The sequence below is a fragment of the Vicia villosa genome, linkage group LG1 (genome assembly GCF_029867415.1).
Source record: "Vicia villosa cultivar HV-30 ecotype Madison, WI linkage group LG1, Vvil1.0, whole genome shotgun sequence".
Classification (NCBI taxonomy): domain Eukaryota; kingdom Viridiplantae; phylum Streptophyta; class Magnoliopsida; order Fabales; family Fabaceae; genus Vicia; species Vicia villosa.
In genome coordinates, this window is record NC_081180.1 from 171,367,261 (window position 1) to 171,391,055 (window position 23,795).

The following is a 23,795-nucleotide window of genomic DNA, read 5'->3' on the forward strand; positions in this document are numbered from 1 at the left end:
ATTTATTTTAATTACATAACCTATTTTGTTATTTATTTATTTCCTTTCTATCCTAACTTTTTTATTTAAATTACTTAAACCATCTTTTATTTATTAAATAAATATTTTCATGACTTTTTAATTTATTTAATCGAACCTTCGATTTTTCTTAATTCTCAAATATATTAAATTATTCACTTTTCATGTTTAAACCCGTTGCTTTAAACCCTGATTTTATTTTAGCTATTTTTTTATCATGACCACTAATCACTGTTAGGTAGATGTCATCCATTAACATAGTATTTTTCTCCTAAAAAACCTCATTCCCTAAAAATCAGGGTTTGCCCTCGCTTCAAAACTTTTTGTTTGCCTTACCTTTAGTTATTCTATCTGGTTGTATTAATCAATTAGGTTTATAGATCTTTGATGCACTAATGTTTCTCTTCTTTGTGCCCAACTTTCAGGGTTAAACGAAGATCTTTCAGCCACGCGCCTCACCCGACCAAAAAGCTAAGTTTTCTAATTTCTTTGTTTAATAACATTTTTATTTTTATTTTGCCTTATAAAAATTAGGGTTTATTTTCAATGCCAAGGAATTCCTCCTACACTCACCCCTATTATTGTCCGTTTAATTCTCAGATGTGCAGGGTCAATCGAAGGTTCGAGGAAGATCAAGGCTTAAGATGTGTAAATTAATTATTGTTCTCTCTTATTTCCTGCCTTCATTTTTTGTTACCCTATAAGGGTTTTGTTGTAATAGATTAGGTTTATTTTTCCGCCTTTTATTTTTCCCCCATCCCCGCAGGTGTTTATTGTAATAGCGTAGGATTTTAACTGTTTTATTTTCTGCCATGGTTAGTAATCCTAGGGAGTGCAAGACTATTAACTGAATCTAGATCACTAACTTATAAGATAAATATCATCGAAGTTAACCACGTGATTGTGCCACACACACACCTTTAGGGTAATTCCTCTGGTCGCCTTGTTGCCTTATTACTGTTGCCTTGTTGCCTTATTGATAATGCCTTAAAATAATCAAGTCCCTCGATTCCGAGGGTACCTAAAGCAAGGTTGCCTATAGAGATTAAAAATCATCTAGTCCCTCGATGTTGCCTCGGAAAAATAAGATGATTGTCCCAATTGCTAAGGTATCCTCGCATTTTTCCTTAAATGACTATTATGTCCTTCCCTTAGACTACCTGCCCTCTTTATGGCAAGGGACAATCTTATGGTGAACGATACTTTTCTCGATGACCCTTCAACATCCAATTGAAAGACTTCCTGCCCTCTCATGGTATGGATAGACCCTTTCGCCCAAAAAGCTAAAAGAACGATCTTTCAAAACTTAGGGTAGGTAACTTTTAATTGCTTGCTCAATTCAAATTCAAAATCTTTTTCCCACTCTTTTCAAAATCAAATTCAAAAAGACTACGCTTATTTACAAGCTAAAGTTTTTCTTCGAACTCTTTTCTTATTCAAAATCTTTTCAAACAAATTCAAACAAACAAAGTGAGCTAAGCAATTAAGAGCCCATGGATAACCATGGATGCAAAGGGTGCCTTACACCTTCCCTTTGTATAAATTACCCCCTGAACTCAATTTTCATTTAAAAGGTTTTTCCTGTTCTTTTAGCCTTTCCAAATTGGATAAAATAAAAGTTGGTGGCGACTCTTGCTATCCGCACATTTCTTTAAAAGTCAGTTCACCGTATTACATTTTCCAATCCCAATTGTTTTTATGAAAATAATAATAAAGTTAGTAAAAGCTTTACTATATCACACCCCCTTCTTTTACTATTTTCTCACATGGCCCAAATGCCATAAACCATTATTTTTCCATTATTTTCACAAAATCCTTAATAATTCTAATTATTAATTCAATATTCCAATTAAATTAATATTAAAATTATACGGGTGTTACAACTCTCCCCCACTAAAAGGGTTTTCGTCCTCGAAAACATACCTCAGGTAAAGAGTTCCGGATAAGAGTCCTTCATCTGACTCTCTAGCTCCCAAGTAACATTTCCTTCAGTCGGTCCTCCTCAAGCTACTCTGACTAAAGCTATTTCCTTGCCATGCAATTGCTTCAGTCTTTGGTCCTCAATCCTCACAGGCAACGTCTCAACCGTTAAGTTGTCTTTCACCTGTACATCGTCTACTTGGATCACATGGGACGGATCCGAAATGTATTTCCTCAACTGAGATACATGAAATACATCATGCAAATTGGTAAGCATCGGCGGTAAAGCAATACGATATGCCATTTCCCCCACTCTTTCAGAAATTTGGAATGGTCCAATAAAACACGGAGTCAACTTCTTTGACTTCAATGCCCGACCAATACCTGTCATAGGAGTAACTCTCATAAACACATGATCTCCCTCTTGAAACTCGAGTGTTTTCCTCCTCTTGTCATGATAACTCTTCTGACGACTCTGAGAAGCTTTCATCTTCTCTTGAATCATCTTAATCTTCTATGTAGTCTGTTGTACAATTTCTGGTCCAATCACGGCACTCTCACCAGATTCGTACCAACACAGCGGCGTCCTACATCTCCTACCATACAAAGCCTCAAACAGAGCCATACCGATACTCGAATGATAACTGTTGTTGTAGGTAAACTCAATCAAAGGCAGATAACTATCCCAAGCACCTCCTTTTTCCAACACCCAAGCCCTTAACAAATCCTCTAACGACTGAATCGTCCTCTCAGTCTGCCCATCCGTCTTCGGATGATAAGCAAAACTCAATCTCAGCTTAGTACCCAAAGCTTTCTGCAAACCTTCCCAGAACTTAGACGTAAATCTCGGATCTCTGTCTGACACGATACTTGAAGGAATACCATGTAGACTAACTATTTTCTCAATATATAACTGAGCTAGCTTCTCCATCGGATAACCCATTCTTATCTGTATAAAATGTGCAGACTTCGTCAACCTGTCCACCACGACCCAGATAGCTTCACGATTCTTAACAATTCTCGACAATCCAGAAACAAAATCCATTGATATGCTATCCCACTTCCACTCAGGAATAAACATCGGTTGCATAAACCCAGATGGTTTCTGATGCTCAATTTTTGACATCTGACATGTCAAACAAGAATATACGAACTGAGCAATTTCTTTCTTCATTCCAGGCCACCAAAACAACTTTTTCAAATCATGATACATTTTGGTAGCACCAGGATGAATACTTAACCCACTACGGTGTCCTTCTTCCAAAATACGTTTTCGAAGTTCAGCAATATCAGGAACACAAACTCGGTCACCAAACCTCAGTATACCATTCTAGTCAACTCTGAATTCACCACTCTTGCCTTGATTAATCAAAGTCAACTTGTCGATCAATTCGACATCAGCTTTCTGACCTTCTCTGATTTCTGTAAAAATACCCCTAGTCAGCTTTAGCATACCCAGTTTAACACTAGTAGGAGTACCTTCACACACCAAACTCAAGTCTCTGAATTGTTCAATCAAGTCCAACTCCTTCACCATTAGCATAGACATACGCAAGGTCTTCCGACTCAATGCATCAGCAACTACGTTTGCCTTACCCGGATGGTAATTCAAACCAAAATCATAATCTTTAAGGAATTCTAGCCACCTTCTCTGCCTCATATCCAGCTCTTTCTGATCAAAGAGATACTTCAGACTCTTATGATCACTGAACACCTCAAACCTCGAACCATACAAATAATGTCGCCACAACTTCAAAACAAAAACCACAGCTGCCAACTCTAAGTCATGAGTCGGATAATTCCTTTCATGCACTTTGAGTTGTCTCGACGCATAAGCGACCACTTGTTGATTCTGCATCAATACACCACCTAAACCCATCAGTGATGCATCACAATAAACCACAAACGATTCTGTCGGATTCGGCAAAATCAAGATAGGAGCACTAGTCAACCTCCTCTTCAGCTCTTGAAATCCTTCTTCATATTTTGCATCCCAAATAAAAGCCTGACACTTCCTGGTCAATTTAGTTAACGACAATGCTAACTTTGAAAATCCTTCAATGAACTTTCTGTAGTAACCTGCCAAACCAAGGAAACTACGAATCTTTGACACTGACTTCGGCGCTTCCCACTGAGATACAACCTCTATCTTTGTAGGATCGACAGCAATACCATTCTTGGAAATCACGTGTCCCAGAAAAATGACTTCTTCTAACCAAAATTCACACTTCGACAGTTTCGCAAAAAGTTGCTTCTCTTTCAACAGCTCTAACACAGTTTTGAGATGTTCGGCATGTTCTTCCTCATTCTTAGAATATATCAGAATATCATCTATAAACACCACCACGAACTTATCGAGATAAGGATGAAAAATCCTGTTCATATATTCCATAAAAACACCAGGTGCATTAGTAACTCCAAACAGCATTACCGAATACTCATAATGTCCATACCTTGTTCTAAAAGTAGTCTTCTGAATGTCGTCATCTTTCACACGAATTTGATGATACACAAACCTCAGATCAATCTTACTAAATACACATGCTCCAACCAGTTGATCCATCAAATCATCAATCCTCGACAATGGATACCGATTCTTGATAGTAACCTTGTTCAATTGTCTGTAATCCACACACAGTCTCATCAAACCCTCTTTCTTCTTCACTAGCAACACAGGCGCACCCCACGGAGAAATACTAGGACGAATGAATTTCTTCTCAAGCAATTCTTCCAATTGCTTCTTCAGTTCAGCCAATTCAGACGGCGACATACGATACGGTGCCATCGACACTGGACTAGTTCCCGAAACCAATTCAATGGAAAATTCTACTTCTCTTTGTGGTGGTAATTCATTCACCTCTTCCGGAAAAACTTCTGGAAACTCACATACCATTGGTAGTTTGCCACTCGCCACTTTCTCTTTCAAATTCATCAATGCAAACAACATAAATACAGTTGCACCATCTCCGATAGCCTCATTCACCTGTCGAGCTGTCATTTCCAGATTATCAGAACTAACCTCTTCAGGAAAAATTACCGTTTTTGCAAAACAGTTGACATGAACACGGTTGAATTCCAACCAGTTCATTCCCAGGATTACATCGAGTTGTTTCAACGGAAGGCACACTAAGTCCATCCCGAATTCTCTACCAAAAATGTCAACCGGACAATTCAAGCATGCAGACGAAGTAGTTACTGAACCCGACGCAGGAGTGTCAATAACCATACTTCCATTTATGTCAGATATCTTTAGATTCAACCTCATAGCACAATCCAAATAAATAAAAGAATGAGTTGCTCTAGTATCAATAATCACAACTAAAGGTGTGCCACGAATGAAACACGTACCTTTAATCAATCTGTCTTTTGGAGTAGTCTCTGACCCGGTCAAAGCAAAAACCTTTCCTCCCGATTGGTTCTTCTTTGGCTTGGTACAATTCGGACTGATGTGACCCTCTTCACCACAGTTGTAACAAGTCACAACCCTCTTCTTACAGTCAGCAGCAATGTGGCCCACTTGGTCACACTTGTAACACTTCTGGTCAAGCTTACACTCGTTCCTACGATGTCCCATCTCACCACAATTATAACATCTGATACGAGCACTGGAATCTCCCTCACTGGGTTTCTTCCAATCAGCAGACTTACCTCTACCATATAGCTTACCTCTATCCATATGTTTCTTCCCCTTTCTGTCAACCGACTCGCGAGAGTGAGATGACTTCAGCTTAATGTTATCCTCCTCAAAAATCCTGCTACAATCCACTAAGTCAACAAACCTCCGAATCCTCTGGTACCTAATGCCCTGCTTGATCTCATCAGGAAGGCCATTCTCAAATTTGACACATTTTGAGAACTCACTAGCTTCATCATTGTTGTAGTGTACATAGTACTTTGCCAGCTCCACAAACTTTGCAGCATACTTGGGTACCATCATATTACCTTGAACCAGTTCCAGAAATTCAATCTCTTTTCTGCCCCTAACATCCTCAGGAAAATACCTTCTCAAAAATTCCCTTTTGAATATAGCCCAAGTAATTTCTATACCATTAGCATCTAGTTCAGCTCTGGTTGCCAACCACCAGTCATCAGCTTCTTCAGACAGCATATGTGTGCCATACCTCACCTTGAGATTCTCAGCACAATCGATGACTCTGAAAATTCTCTCGATCTCTTTAAGCCATTTCTGAGAACCTTCAGGATCATGCGTGCCTTTGAACAATGAAGGATTGTTCCTCTGGAAATTCCCCAGTTGCCTATCAACACCAATCCCTGCTCCTCCGGCATTACCTCCCAGCACACCAGCAATCATGCCCAGAGCCTCAGCAATAGCATCATCATTTCTTCCTCCTCTTCCAGCCATTGTTCTGCTTAAATCACAAACACTTCAGTCAGAATAAAAGTATCGACAAATAACTCGTATTAGTCGCATACACAGGAAAGACTGACACTAAGACTCTGGTCATAACGACCGACTATGCTCTGATACCACTATTGTAACACCCCTCTAATACCCCGTGGCAATTAAACAAATATTAATCAGAGTAACATGTAAAGAGGTGCCACAATTCATAAATAAAAGAAAATACACGTTCGACATATGTCATGCATTCACTGAAACATCTGAATTATAACTCATTAGATAAAAATCATGTTTACACAGCGGAATTGAATGATCAAGTCAACATTACATCATTAATGTATCAGACTTCAAAAAAAATAAACAAATAGAGTTATAATCGAAACTCAAAACATCGCGTTCCCAGTGTTACATCTATCAGAGAATGACACCGACATAACAACTAAACTGACTTATGAGCTATTCCTCACCAAGTCGTGCCGCTATCCTCAATCTGAAAATTACAACAAATAAGGGTGAGTCTCATCACAGTTAACCAATGTTATTGCATCATAAATAACAATATATCATAGTTATATCATTCACCCAATTGTTTCATATTCAGACACATCATCGTCACACATCCACAAACCTCAAGTCATCACATAACATATATACATCATGTTATAAAGTTATGCATATGTATGAGACTGACACTATGCATGTGGTACCAACATCATCAATGGGAAAACCCATCGACCGATCTATCATCATCCAGATACGGCCCTGCCAGCACAGATTCCACACAGTGGGAACCTTGCCCTTCACTGAATCCTCTCATCATTAGAATTCAGCCCTCATCAAATGACTATGAATGCATGCAAACATATATACAACATACTATCATCATCATCATACTATGAGTAGCATCATCTTATACTCATTCATCATCATTCATCATCATCATCATTAACAAGTATGTTCATACATATGTATATTAGCATCATTCAAGAAAATCATATAACAATAACTCATACAGATTCATCAGTTTCAAAAGTTACACGTCGCTAAACTTTCAAAATCACAAAGCAGCAAAATCTGCAGGTCACACTGGCCATACGCGTACCATACGCATACCAACAGGGCCAAAGTCTCACAAAACACGCACCATACGCGTATCATACGCGTATGAGCAGAACCTGTTTATCACACAAAACATACGCATACGCGTACCAACATGCCATACGCGTACTAGACGGACACCATACGCGTATGAGCAGATTCATTCATCAATACAAAACACACCAATACGCGTATCATCAAGGCATACACGTATCAACCAGGTACCATACGCGTACCATACGCGTATGAACAGAAGGTGCAACCTGATGCACACATGGGGAGCGTATCATACGCGTATCACCCCCTCCATACGCGTATCGTACGCGATCGGACAACAGTTACCAAAAATCTGGAACTTACCCATTCGTCTTCCTCGCGAATTCATCTGTACAGCCTGCGATTTGGGTCTCAAAACCAGAAATTTCACATTCTAAACAACATAGAATTCATCTAACATCAACAGTTTATGATTCTACAATGATTTTACTCATCACAACCTAAATCTAATCAATTATTAGGGATTAACATGTCCAAATTCCAATCCACATGATGAACACAAAATATAAATCCAGAATATAGAATCTATTGAATCCAAACAATACTCCTAATCCATACTATTATTCACAATACGATAATAGAGATTAAATGGAGAGTCCCCCCTTACCTTAGCCAAATTCTTGATCTTTGGTCTCTTCCTCTCCAGTTCTCCTTCACGTTCTTCGTGTTCCCAAAACCTTCAGTCTTTCACGTTCTTTCTTTCTTTTCCAATCCCAATTGTTTTTATTAAAATAATAATAAAGTTAGTAAAAGCTTTACTATATCACACCCCCTTTTTTTACTATTTTCTCACATGGCCCAAATGCCATAAACCATTATTTTTCCATTATTTTCACAAATTCCTTAATAATTCTAATTATTAATTCAATATTCCAATTAAATTAATATTAAAATTATACGGGTGTTACATATGACATTCCTCCTATAGAGGTTGTTCTTAGTCGCTAAACTATTCTGGAATAACCTTCATCCAAAACAAGAAATATTTGGTGGTATCGCATTGTGCCAAACCTTAGACTAAGAAATAGTAGAATGATCTGGTTCAGCAATTATTAAACCCTTATGCAATTCTTTAACAGAAAAATATGTTGAGTTTTCCCATGATCCTATATCTAGCTCACACATCTTTTTCAACCAATTCGGATCTTTGCTACCAATGACGCCTCTCATATCTATTCTTCAGCGCTTTTAACCATAACCCGATTCTTTCCGTTTTAACTTTCCATTTCCACTTTCCTAATAACACCAAATAAAACAAGTTCAAGTTTCTAATACCCAAACACCCTCCTCGTATGAATAACACACTTTCTCCCAATTGACCCAATTGATTTTTCTAGTGTTCTCACACCCTCCCCACAAAAATTGTTTAAATATCTATTCTAATTTAAAAATGATACCTGTCGGAGCTTTGAAGAACGAGAGAAAGTAAACTGGAAGCGCATGAAGGACTGATTTGATAAGCACTACACGACCACCAAAAGAAATATACATGTTTCTCCAACTTGACAATCTACCTCTAACGACCTCTATTACAGGCTTCCATTTTTCAAGTCTGTTCGGACTAGTACCAATGGGAAGGCCTAGATATTTGAAAGGGAACGAACCTTTTTTACAATTCAAAATCTTTGCCGCCTCTTCAATCCATCTATCATGAATGTTTAGCCCTACAAGCGTGCTCTTGCTGAAATTTACCTTTAGACCTGACATTACTTCAAACAACAATAGATTCGCCTTGATAATCCGAATATTTGACCGTTTTTTCCCCAACGATTAACGTATTAATATGGATGGCAGATCTCTTGCATTTGTAGCAACATAAACCTTTATTCCTGCAATTACATTTGTCATGGTATTCATGCTAAAGCAAGATATCCCTGAATTAGTCCACTCATGCAAAGGTTTATACGAGATTCTTCTAATAGTAAAGCAGATCAAAACTAAATCATTTTATTTACTTAATTAGTTTCTTGATCATTTTATATATATACCCAAGGGGTATTTATATGAAGGTAAATGCAAAAATCTCTCTCTCTCTCTCTCTCTCACTATCTCTCTCTCTCTCTTTCTCTCTCTCTCTCTCTCTCTCTCTCTCTCCACATGCAAATCATCGATTGTTCACCAAAGAGTGATTTCAAGTTCTAACATTTGGCATCAGATCTATGTTTTGTCCACCAAACACCTAGTGTGTAACATGAATTATGTCTCTAATGAAAGAATCCCTACAAACCTCTACGTCTTTGATGCGAAGAATTACGACAAATGGTGCAAGCAAATGAAAGTGTTGTTTGGCTACCAAGATGTTCTTGAAGTGATCAAGAACGGGGTGAATCCCCTTGTGGAACATGAACATACGCACCACGAGAAACACATAAGGAATAGAAAAAGAAAATTTTCAAGGCGCTGTTTTTTATCTATCAATGTGTGGATGATGACAACTTTGAGAAAGTTGGTGATTACGAATCCTCAAAGCAAGTGTGGGAAATCTTTGAAAGCGCCTATGCAGGGGCTAACAATACGAAGGTGGTGAAGATACAAACTCAAAAACATCAACTGGAATTAATTCAATTAGAGGAAAAGGAGACAATCAACAATCACATGTCAAGAATTACTTGATTGGTGAACCAAATTAAGGAACATGGAGAAACTACTACTTGGCAGAATGTTGTATCGAAAATCTTGCATTCTTTAATGGCAAGATTTGATAATATTGTAGTGACGATTTAGGAATCGAAGGATCTTGTGATGTTGAGCAAAGAGGAGCTTCAAAGCTCTCTCTAGGCTCATGAGTAAAGGATGAAGGAGAGAAATAACGACAAGGAAAAGACGTAGATCGATTTGCAAGCTCAATTCTTTGAGAAGAAAAAGAAGTCAAAAGGAAAATGTCCTATGAAGAGTTAAGAGAATTTTCATAATTTTGGTGGTATAGAGCCTCAAAATTTTAAGAATTAGAATAATGAAAAAGGTGAAAGAAGCTGCAACAAGAATGGTGGTCAAGAAACTTTATAGGTAAAAAGGGAAAGTTTGACAAGAGTAAGATGCAGTGCTTCAATTGTCAAAAGTTCGGTCATTATGCAAGAGATTGCAACACCAAAAAAGAAAGAACCTCAATCAGATGAAGCCAAGGTTGCAAGTCAAGAGTTTCATGATGATAACACAGTCTTGGTCATGATTACATAAAGGGAATGCAACAACAACAGGCTGCGGGACAGGACCAGTAATTCCAAGAATGCTGTAGAAACATGTTATAACCGGTTACGTAAAGACAGCAACCAGTTACAACATTACTATGGAAATCCCCTTTCACAACAGTTGGAAAAGGGATACCATCACGCGTCACATACCGTTGTGAACTAGAGTATGGTTCAAGGTTCGTTGTTTCAACCACGGGCGCGCGAGCGTTGTGATAAACAATGTAACTGTTAGTTGAAGTTTTCGATGCCATGTTATCTTAATAAAGAGGGAAAAATATCATTGGAGATGTTTTGAACTTTCGACAAGAAAGCGTGTTTGCTAAAGTCTATTCGAAGTCACCCTTATGTAAGAGGGAAACGTTGGATGGGGACTTAGAAATATTTTCTAGGTTTTATATTTGTTCGACGGGATAGACGTGATATTCGACGGAAAGTTTTGAAATTTGAATATAGACTAACTAATTTTCGTCCTTATTTAATTCCAACAACGGACACGTGGAGTTTCAGGGAGGAAAGAAGACATGCCAAGCAAAACGTGTCTTGTTACGAGTAAAGGGCCGTTGGAAACAGTTATTTTGATTTAGTATATATATGAGTCTTAGTATTAGGATTTAGGGGTGTTCATTCATTGGTACAATATCTCAAATAAACTCAAAGTATATGCATTATTGAGAAAAGAGTCCCCTGAGAAATGTACGTGTAAACACTATTTTTATTCAGTTTATAATTTATCATTTCCAGAATTTACTTACTACTTGCAATTTACTTTAAATTGCCTTTACTGTATTTTATTTACAAGTTTTGCAAGATTACTTTAGGATTAACTTAGATTAATACAAAATTATGAATGTTGTCGAAGTGTTCTTAATTTCCAAGAACATAATTTATAAATAAAAGCACATGTCTTAGGATCAATCTAGTCGATCATGTGAGTAACCTAAAAATATTTGTTTTGGAAGACTAGCCCTTGTTTACCAAATATTAAGGTAAACAATTTGGCACGCCCAGTGGGACTTGTGCTTCAATTTAAAATATTTGTTCTTGTGAAAAGTTTAGAAAAATTCTTCATTATCTTCTTGTATTAGACTTCGTTGCATGAGACTTAGAAGTGGGAAATTAGCCAGCCACAAACAACGAGGAAATACCTAAAAGAAAATATGTTAGGAAAATGGCAAATCAAAGTCAGCCAAGTAATCAAAATCTGCTTAGCAATCATGAAGTACCACCCCCAGTATCTTCGACAGGGGGGACTACGGTTTCAGTGCCTGCTTCAAGTGCTATACTGTCTTCAACAAATTCGACGACAGTGCAGTCGAACGCTCAAAATGGCCCTATTTTGACTTATATAGGACCACAAGGTCCACCAGGGACCCCCCACCAATAGGGAATGTTTCCCAAAGGCCTCCTGGTTTTACTTTGCCTTTGAATGGTCACGAACAACCTTATAGTATGCAAACGTCGTTTACGGCAGGTTAGCATACTTCCACTTTTTCAAAACCTATAATGAACGTAACTTCCCTGTTACAAGGTTCTAGGTCTGTTGTTAATAATCTGGGTCGAATTAGCCAACCTTTTGGAGAAGGATTCTCGTCCCAAATGCCAAATTTGACAAATAATTCCGCATCACTGATTAGGCAGCAAGTAGACGAATGTAACCATGAAATGGTCCAAATGCTTGCACAAGTAATGGGTACAATTTTTAACTCTTTGATCCAAAACACCACTCAAGCGAACCAACAAATGGCAGCGCAAATGATACGCATCACTGAATTTTTTGGTGTGCCTCAACCCCCACCACATCCTTAGAGGGAATGGGTAAGATAAAATCAAGTGGAAACCCTTGGAGATGACCCAACAATTAACCAATTTCAAGAAAACCAAAGAAATACACCCGTTGCGAATGTGGTAAATCAGGGAGAGCAGTCGAACAACCTAGAGTCAAACCTCTTAGGCAGGAACCACAAATTCCAAAGGAGGGAGAAGCTAAAATTGTGATGGTGAATAGGAATCAAAATGCTGATGAAGTTATACATTATATTCGACATGATAATATGGCAGCATATACAATTTAGAAGCAATGGTCGAACGAATCATGGCTCGAAATGGTGTAAATGTTGGCCTTCACATGCCAAGTTACACTTCACCATTGAATGAAGATATCTTGCAATCAGATATACCTCCTAGGTGGAAAATCCCCAAGTTTACTAATTTTTCTAGAGACACTTTCGAGTCCACTATCAAACATGCGGCCATATACCTAATAGAGGCATGAGAAATTTCCAATAATTAGAATCTTAGCATAAAATATATCCCAAGTTCGTTGACGAAAAATGCCTTTACATGGTTCACAATATTACCAGCAAATTCGATCCATAGTTGGGCTCAATTGGAAAGGTTGTTCCATGAACAATTTTACATGGGACAAACTAAGATCAGTGTGAAATAATTGGCAAGTATAAAGTGAAAAGTCACTGAGCCAATATATGATTATCTGAACATGAGTTGGTCGGAATGGCCGCAAGGGGTCTATATTATTCCATTAGGAATAAATTGGACACTGAAAACTTAAGAGATATGGCCCAGTTGGCTGATAGGGTTTGATAGATAAAACACTTAAAAATTGAAAAAGCTAGAGCAAATAAGATTAATAGAATAGAAAGAATAGCCTATGTCGAATTTGACGAAGGTGATCAGGGGTCATATGAAGAGCCTTTGGATTTTGACGAAGGCGAAATAAGCCTTGGTGAACTAATGCAAGGGCCTCCCTATTCTTATAAGGGTTTGACGCCTTCGAATGGTAAAAACCCAATCGAGCCTGATAAGGGCGAAATATTCCCTAAGAAAACTTCTACTTTTGACGTAACCAAACGTGACAAATTTTTTGGTTTACTAGTCAAAGATGGCCAGATGATAGTACCTCGCGGTGATGAATTATCCCTTTTAAAATAAAGGAAAAAGAGGGGTTGCTACAAATATCATAATTTTTTTGCCCATAAAACATCTCAATGTTTTCTTTTTAGGGATTTCGTTCAAAGTGCAATCAAAGAAGGAAAGCCTCAAATTTGGGGCGAAGTAGAAAACACAGATGAAGATTGATGTTCACCCCCTTCAAGTAGCTGAAGCCCATTATGTTGAACCATCTTCGATTAACACGGTAGCATTCACGAGAGACTATGACAAAGAGGTGGTTATGGTCGAAGCCGAAGGTGTCACGAAGGGAATCATTGAGGATTCCACCAAGATGTTAGCAACAACAGAAACTACTGATGGTTTTGTACAGGTTGATGAAATGAGTAAGGCTACTGAGGGCCTTGTAGTGAAGTTGCAAGATATGAGCATCACTGAAGATACCGGTGTCGAAGTGAACATGGTTGAGGTTTCACAAAAAACTGAGATGGAAGTTGACGAAGAAACCAAGAGGCAGGAAGAATACAACCAGGTGGCATTTCCTAAGAAGCCTGAGAGTTTGTTGGAATTTCTATATAGGTGTCAAAGAAAGAAATCTGAAGTTATGCTCTGTCCTAGGTACAGTTCCGTCTTCGACAAAAAGGCTGCTGAAAAGAACGAAGGCTACCGAAGGATTAAATAAAAGAGAAATCAGAAGAATGTCAATAACAAATTTTTCTTCGATAAGAGGGGAACTCCAAGAAACCTAAATCAGAGAGGACAGAGGTTTCGTGCGAAAAATAAATCCTCTTTCAAACCAACTACAGAAGAGATCAGGACCAAGAAAAATGGAAAAATTTCGAAGCTAGAAGGGGATTTTCGATGGAATATTGGAAGGAATTTCAGGTTACTAAACATTAAAACTATGGCTCAAACACCTACAAAGGAAAAAATCCCATGTCCCGCTCCATGTGGCGTAGAGAATAAAGGCGAAAAGCTGAAAGATAGCTTTTGAGCAGGAAATTTTAAAGGCAAGGTCAAAAGTGCAGGAAATTAGGATGAACTGCTAACAGACAACTTCGAAACTAATTCAAAGTCTGACCTTGACATTACCTGTAATGTGGTTTATGTTCTGCTGAGGGAGTAAGAACAAGTTACAGAAGTTGAAGAGTAGGAAGAGAACATTGATGCTGAAATGGCCAAACATAGGCCACTATTTTATGATGTAATGAATAATGGATGTGTAGAGGAACAAAATACCATTTTCAAAATTCCAGATGAAGCTATGCGAAGCCATTTAAAACCTCTCTTTGTAAGATGTAAAGTGGAGAACATGGCTATTAATAAGATTTTAATTGATGGAGGAGCGACAGTGAATCTGATGCCGCATACTATCATGAAGAAATTAAGAAAAACTGACATGGACACCAAATCACATAACATGGTTTTGTCGAATTATTAAGGTAAAGTAGGAACAACCTTGGGAGTTATCTAGGTTGACTTGACTATTTTCATAATAACAAGACTAACCATGTTTATGGTGGTCGAATCAAAGGCCAACTATAATTTGTTGTTGGGTCATGAATGGATACATGGCATAAGAGCGGTGCCTTCCTCAATGCACCAAAGAATAACCATCTGGCACGATGATGGTATAGTGGAAAACATCAAAGCTGATCAAATCTATTTAATGGTGGAGGTCAAACATGTCAAGAGGTGCCATTTTGATAGAAATTTGGAAAATATTACTCCGTGCAATATTGCCAGTTTTTCATTTTCACCGAATGATAATGCATATTATTCCCTATATTTACATCCCACTCCGGGATTCTAGTGGGGTTGACAGGGTGTAGGCAATAAATACGTGGTCTATGGGGGAATAGAGGATATCCAACCAACTGGTTGGGATATTTAATTTAGTAAAGATGTCTGAGTCCCGGACACTGAGAAAGATTTCGGCCTATCTGGCTGAAAACAAACTAAAATCAATTTTGGTGGCCAAAGTAAAATTCGTGGCTATCGAAGTCAAACATGAAGAAGTCCACCTTGAAGGTCCTGGGAAGGACTTTGTCTTTGAATCACCTGATAAGGTTCAAGACAAAGTGCAATGCCAGAGGCACGATGTTATCTACAAAGACGAGCCTTTGGGGTTCGATAAGGATCTGTTGGCAAACAATACAAAGATGCTAGCACAAGATCTGCTCGAAAAGATAGACTTGGGTGAAGGGGTGATTAAGAGGCCGACATACATCAGCACCTACATCAACCCACAACTCAAGAACAAAGTAATCCAACTTTTGAGAGAGTTTAAGAATTGTTTCGCTAGGAATTACGATGAAATGCATGGTTTAAGAAGGGATCTCATCAAACTGAAGCTGCCAAGAAAGCCTGGGAGAAAGCCAATCAAGCAGACTCCAAGGCATTTTGCACCTAAAGTTTTTTCGAAGATAAAAAAAGAGGTCAAAAGGCTTCTCGATGCAACTTTATTTGAACAACTAGGTATGTCGAATGGATTTCCAATATAGTACCAATTATTAAGAAAAATGGAAGTGTCATACCCCAATATTTGACTCTAAGATTCCCAGTCATTTGCATTCTTACCACTAATAAAGATTACAATCTTGAGCTTGACTTTTAGCTTTGTGATCATCTTACCTTTGTGGGATCACTAAGCACCCATGTTTGTTTAATTTGTGAATATTTATTTGCTATGTTATACTAATCAAAATAACAAAAATATTGCTTTGTTCTTCTTGTATATTTGTGTTTTGTAGGTACTAAGTCAAATCACCCAACCAAATCGGTTTCTTCATTTGGAGAAATAAGTTTTCATGTGCTTTTTTGCGGGTGGACTTCGGTTTTCCACTGCAGAAACCGGTTTCCTTATTTGGTGAAACCTGTTTCTTGAGCGAAATTGGCAAAAAAAAAAGGCAATTTTCAAATTTGGTAGTATTTGGCACCAATTTCATTTTTTGAGAGAATATTCTTGATCATTCAAAAAATAATTCCCTACCTCATCATAATTAAATTCCATCATACACCCTCATTTGATGCAATGTGCACCACTTGATCTTAATTTTGGCTCCAAAATCAATTTCTAAGCCTAATTTGGTTCCAAACCAAACTCCAAACCACCACTAATCCGAAGCCTAAAATCTATGAATAGAACCCTCATTTCATTCATTTAACAAGCTTTTGATAGCCAAATTCACCTTGCAAAAAATTCTCTCAACTCTTTTCATCTACCCAAATTCACTCAAAGCTCCACTTTCCAAAAGTTAGTAAGTTTTTCATTGACGCTTACTAATCTTTGAGTTCAACCTTCGTCCAAACACTTTCTATTCACCAATTCTCTAAATCAAAGCTTAGGAGAGTGATTCTTGGAGTTTATTTGAAACAAGTTTTGAAGTTGATTGGTGATTCTCTAGATCCACATTTGGTAAACTTATTTTTATCTCCCACAATGTGATCTCTTGTTGATTTTAGTTGCTTTTGAATATTTGGGCCTTCTTTTGTGATTCCATTCGTGTTAATTTCTCATCATTAATGGAATATTCGTGCTCAATTGCAACCAAGATCATAAGGTGTTTGATAAAATGTTTGATCAAAGTTTTCTCTCTTAAATGTTGTTTTTATGAAAATCTATCAGGAAACTGGTTACCCAATTTCTGGAAACCAGTTTCCTTCAATGTTTTTTGCACTAGATTTGAAAATCTGTGCAAGAAACCGGTTTCCCTATTTTAGATAACTAGTTTCGTGACAACAGAATGTAGTTTTTGCCTTGTTTTTAAGCTGTTTTGATTCCTTTCCTCCATTTATTTTCATTGGGTTTGTGTGCGTAAGTCTTGATGAATTCATTGTGTAGAGGCTATGATTTTATCATTCTTTAGATGTATCGTAAATTTGAAATCCCATAAATAATCAAAAGGATTTCAGTTTGATTTTGTTTTGGTTTTTTGGTTTTAATTTCAATCATTTCCCCTCCCTCTTCATCTTATTCCCCTTATTGTTTTTGTTTGTTATTTTACATGTGTTGCAAGTTTTAGGAGAATGATTTACATATCATTTCTGTAACTTGTTCTTAAACACATATATTGTTATTGACCAACCTTGTTGTAGGGTGAATTCTATGTAGTTACTTGGCGATTGCTTAACATAGCGCCAAATTTGTCCCGTATCGGAAAATGATCATTCGTGGCCTAAACCTATGTTTATAAGCCCAAGGATGGTGAATCATTTTACAATTGAATCAAGATCTTTGAAAACTTGTTGTGTAGAGGTTTTGATTCTATCAATCCCCTGATGAGTTTTCATTAACTTTGACTTAAGTTCATTATTCAACCATCATTGATCATTAATTTTGAAAACTGACCTCTAACTACTTATTACTAACTTCTAATTTTTAGTCTATGCTTCCTTTACTATTTTATACTTTATTTCTGTTATGCCTCCTTCAACATCATGTTAATGTTTATGCCTATTTTCCCTTTGTCCAGTTGGACATATGTTTATGCTTATGCACTTTTTCCTTTGTCCATTTGGATCTTTTATTTTGTTCTTAAAATATTAATAATCAACTTGAATCATAAAAAACTTAATGTGGACTTGGAATTTAGTTACTATACCCTAAGCTTAGAGGATGGACTACTGGACTAAGACTTTGATACCTTGGTTATATTCTATAGATATTATGGAGTCCTTGGAGTTTATTCTAAGGAATTAGTTTGGTTTTCTTTGTGTGTAGGTTATTTTGAGTTCCATACTTTGTCTGAAGTCCTTGGGGGTTTACTCCAAGGCATTGTGATTGGGAATTCTTCTGTAGGCAGTTGTTTCTCTGGCCAATTTATGTCTTAAGTTCTTGTGGTTCATTTCCAACGCTTTGATTGCAAGCTACTCCTAAAGATGTTATATTCAGTGAAGACTTAGCTTGATCTACGATTCATCTGAGGCTTATTTAATATCATATTTGGTATTGTGCTTGCTTGGTTGTGTTAATCTAAAGGATGGGAAATATACATTGACTTCTTAATGTCAAATGTTGGCTTCTTTTGGTTATATTGTTCTTATCATTAGCTTTAACTTTATGCTTTAGGATAGTCCCTTCATCTCCTCCCATCTTCTTAAATTTTCAAAATCTTCTCCCTTTTTGAAACCTTCTTATGTTTGCAAACTCTTTTTAATCTCTTTTTCAAACTTTCTTTAAAAACTTTTTGCCCTTAGTGGTTTTTCTTTCAAAGTTTAGACATGAGTAACTGTTATGGTGAAGATGTAATTCCTCAAAAGCCTTGATATTGATTGATATGATTGATCCTTTTCCACTTGACAGAGCCAATGGCATACTTGTTGGTTGATCAGTGCATTTTAATGCACATTCTCCTATGTTTGTTCTTAAGCATTTCTTTGATTTTATTTGTTTACTTTTATATTTTATAATGTTTTTCTAATTTAGTTTATTTTTGGTTTAATTTGATTTTTGCACTTTATTTTTCAGCTTTAGCAGTCTGCACGGAAACGATCATAACTGAAGTTCCAGGAGTTCGATTGAGGCGTTCTAATAATCGCCGGAAAGCTAAGAGAAAGATCTACAAATTTCATGTTGGAGTCAAAGTCAGATTCGGAGCGCATATTTTCCAAAATTTCGTTTGAAGCTGCAGCATTAGTTATTTTCGTTTTGGGTCATTTGTATTGGCCCTGGGTTATGTATTTGACTCAGTTGGGCTGTAAACCGTTTGATTCTCTCTAGTACCTAGGTCTGGCCGCTAATGTTCATTGTTATGTTTTTATTATTCAAGAAATTATGAGTCAAGCTTGTACGAATTCCGTGGAGAACTAATTCCCTTGAGACAATTTGTTGTATTCAGGTTCCGACCTTGAGGTTATTATAATTATAATTCAGTTCTATTCCTTTCAATATTAATCTATGTCTCTTGTTTGCTTAATTCGATTTGAATAGACTATATTGATTTAATTCAAGGATCAAATTGGCGCCGTTGCCGGGGATTCTTGTCGTTATTAACTGATTTTAGAGTCTTAGGTTTAGTGTTTGTGCGTTTAGGCCATAGGTTCCTCGCGGTTTCGGCCATAACGCCTTTTTTAGTCGAAAAAACGTTTTTTTTTTTTGGAAATTGAGTCTGATCGATAATCTGTTTCTGCCTACTGGCAGCAGAACAATTGTGCGATCAATACTCCCCTACTCTACAAGAGTAAGGGAATTCGACTCCAAATCGCCAAATTCATCGTTTTTCTATTTTTAATGAATTTTTTACTGTTTTCATAGAGTCGAAAAAATCCAAAAAAATTCCCAAAATTCTTATTTGTCTTAATTAGATTAAATTTAGTGTTTTATATTTTTATGAATTTATTTTAATCGTTTTTCTTCTTTCTATTTGTTTCTGCCTGTTTGGGACATAGTTGGTATTTCTGTGTTTGTTGATAACATGGCTGAACAAAGAACCTTAAGGCAGTTGGCTGCCCCTGATGCGAACTTATGCATTGAGTATCCTGATGTTGATGTACCTTTTGAATTGAAATCTAGTTTAATACATTTGTTGCATAGGTTTAATGGTTTTGCAGGTGAGGATCCGCATAAGCATCTGAATGAATTTGAGTTTATGTGTTGTGCATCTTCCGAACCTTCACTAGAGGATATTGTCAAAGAAATGGCTGCAAATAATCTTCAGTATCAACAACAAATAGATTCTACTCTTCAGACTTTGCAAACACAAATTGGACAACTTGTCACTTTGATGAATGCCATGCAGCCAGCTCAAGAATCAAACCAACAACCCTTGGAAGAGCAATATGATTTTCAAATAGAGTTGCTTTCTGAAACTGTTGATGATACTTGTACTGATTTGCTTGCATCTGATTTTCCATCACTGTCTGATTTTGATGATGTTTATTCATGTTCTGATTATACTGACACTAATATTTGTGTTGTATGTGCTGAGATTGATGCTGCCTTGCAGGGTAACATATCTACTACAGGCGAAGTTGTTATCGATGAAGTTGTTCATGCAGCTGATACTCTTGACATCTGATCGGTAAAATAGCAAGTGTACTATTTTGCCTCTGTAGTAATAATAGGGAAATTCTCCGAATGTCGATCTCAAGGACTGCGTAGTAATATCGAGTTCAAATTATAGATCAATTAAACAAAAACTAATATTTGGGTTTTGTTTGCAATTTGTCACTAAACAATAATTAAAATAAGCAGAAAAGTAAATTGGCTTTTTGACAAATATGAGTATTATGCTAGGGGTATAGTGTGTGATTGTTCCTGTAATAACCTTGGATTTAGATCTCTTCAACAAGTTCATAACCTTTAATTACCGCCCTTTAGATTATTTTCCCCTAAGTCCTTAGGGGGAAAACCTTTGAACATTCATCCTAACTCCTAAGTCCTTAGAGAATTATGATGAAATCAAGCCTTTATGTTATCAAGAGTTAACCGGTAACTATAGGGTATCCCTAGTCCTAGGTGATATCTACTATAGTCTAATCGTACAAAAACCTTAACAACCGCTGTCCAGCTGGTTGTTAACCGTAAATCAATCTTGTTGGTCCGACGAAGAAAGCATAAAAACCTTGTACAATTAAATTAAATAAGAAAACAAATCTATTGATGAACTCAGGAATTCAAAATCATTACAGAGTCAAATCAGGGACACCCCCTAGCATTAGGGTTTAGTTACTCATATTGTTCAAAGAAAACAAAATATAAAATAGATACATTACAAGAATTGAGATGAAAGTTGATCTTCAATCGCTTCCGTTCATGAAAACCTTATTCTCTCCCAAGCCCTTGCTTTCTCCAATCTTCAATCGTGTCTTCTCTTGGCCAAAAAGTCCTCTAATTCATCGTTAAAACTCTTCTAAATAGTGCAAACTCACTTAGGTTGGTTGGAAGTACCCAAAATACCCCCTTGGGTCAACACTTAATAAAAACTCACAAAAATCAGCAAAATCAGCGTTTTAGCCAACACGGGCCGTGTTGAGCAACACGGGCACCCGTGTTGGTCCTCTGTTATTTATTTTTCAAAATCACTCCCAGCACTGCTGACACGGGTGCCCGTGTTGCTCAACACGGCCCGTGTTAGCCCTTAACTTTAGAATTTGGCTTTGAGTTCTACATCAAAGTTGTAGCCCTTTTCGTTAGCAAAGTTTTGCCACCGGAATTGCGTCATTCCGAGTTACGAAGCTCTAGTTATGATAAAAATACTACACACCTGTCATGATGAGAAACATGCTGAAAATTTCCAGATCTCAAAATTGCTAACACGAGCCGTGTCAGCCCCGTGACTTTCATCTCTTTTGCATTTTCTTGGCCACACTTCATCCTAACACGGCCAGTTTCAGGTGACACAGGTGGTCGTGTCAGACCTCATGTAGCTTGACTTTTCACTTCCTTCGAAACTCCCCTTTTTGTACTTTTTGGCATTGATTTGTCTCGATTTATTCCTTTAAGCCTGCAAACAGTAAAATACACAACCAAAGCATAAAATGTAGAATAAAGAAATAAAACACTCAATAACATAACTTAAACATACTTAAAAACAACGGTAAATATATGTGTGAAAACCACTGATCAAACTCCCCCAAACTTAAACCGTTGCTTGACCTCAAGCGACAATTACAAAAGTTAATGACCCTCAAAGCACACGGTGTTCATACGTGAGATATCCATCTGTATTGATCAAGAAACAGTTGGTTCGGCATTCACGTGACGCGACGAGTTTTGTTACCACATTAAACCTCGAGCTCCCGTTTCGGATACCTCTCCAACTATGCTTTGCACTTAAGTCTCTTTCCGATTTTCCTCCTCTTTCATTCGGACAATCATATTAAGGCACTGCATCTCTTATAATACTCATCACCTGCATGAGACGAATCAAGGCTTCTTATTTTCTTTTCGTGGCACCAAACTAGCAGCATTGGCTACTTTTTATTACCGATGAAATTTTCAAACTTTGCAGTTATATATTGTCCTTTTGGACGACGTTTGGGGATCAATCTCCTTTGGGCTGAATAACCGGGTGAGGGTTACCCAACTTAGCGAGCCGATTGCCTTTTACCGCCTTTTCATCATTTGGTGCCAACTTTATATATCTTTTTTTTTCTCAACCAGTCACCATGCAAGTGAATCTGAATTATGCCCGACTGTATCAATAAACTACTCGAGAAGTACTTCTCAGGAGACAAGTACTATGGTGCAAATCTACACGTTAGACTCGTATTTCTTTTAGGGAACCAAGGGTGTTTAAACAAACCTCTTCTTGTCACATTATTCCGAACTTCCTGTCCTCAAACAATCCTTCCTTCATCTCTATATACTATTCCCGGTCGCTCTTTAAGATCAAAACTCTTCAACAAAAATTAAAATTTCGGTCAAAATTTGGGAAGAACTCAATGTTTGGTTTTACACATCATAACAAAAACATAAAAATAAAAATGCAAGAGTAAATCCTCCCCCAAACTTGAACTAAACATTGGCCCCAATGTTTCAGAACAAGCCCGAGAGGGGTGACTCACAGAGGGTAGTGCAACTCTAACTGCAGCTTCCTAGCATTCACCAGAAAGGCCCCCTTTTTATTTCCTGAAAAAAAACAAACAAATAGAAAAATTAATTATTAGAACCGTGGGTTGCCTCCCACGAAGCGCTTCGTTTAACGTCGCATGGCTCGACGATCCATTCCCCTTGTTAGGGTGGCATATATGACACAAAGAACACATCATCTTTTTTCTTTCTTTTGTTTGGTAGCAATCCCATGAACTTAAAGTACCGATGATGTTGCTCCCAAATCCTTTTCAGCTTGATTTTATTGAACAAGGCATAAATGTCTTCCAATACTTTGTCAATTTCTTGTCTTTCATCTTCCTTGTTGTAAAAATAGTTTTTGGGGATGCTCTTTTGTTGAAAATTTTCTTGTTGGATGTCCACATCTTCATAAATTGTCAAATTTGTGTTTTTATCCAAAACTCGATCATCTTCAAGTTTCCTTATTTCTTCTTCCCCATATTTCTTTTTTACCTCAAATTCTTCTATTCTTAGTGCATCCTCTTCATCTGATGTTAAGCATTTTTCTTCTGGTTCCACATACTCTTCTTCCAACTGTAACATTCTCCAAATAAACCTATCTGGATAAAAGTTAGCTTCCTTACATTCATTCATAAGGATTCTTACCTCCCTCTTATATGCTTTGAAAATTTTAGTCGCCTCTTCCAAGGTGACTCCTGAATCAGGCGACCAACATGCAGGAGAT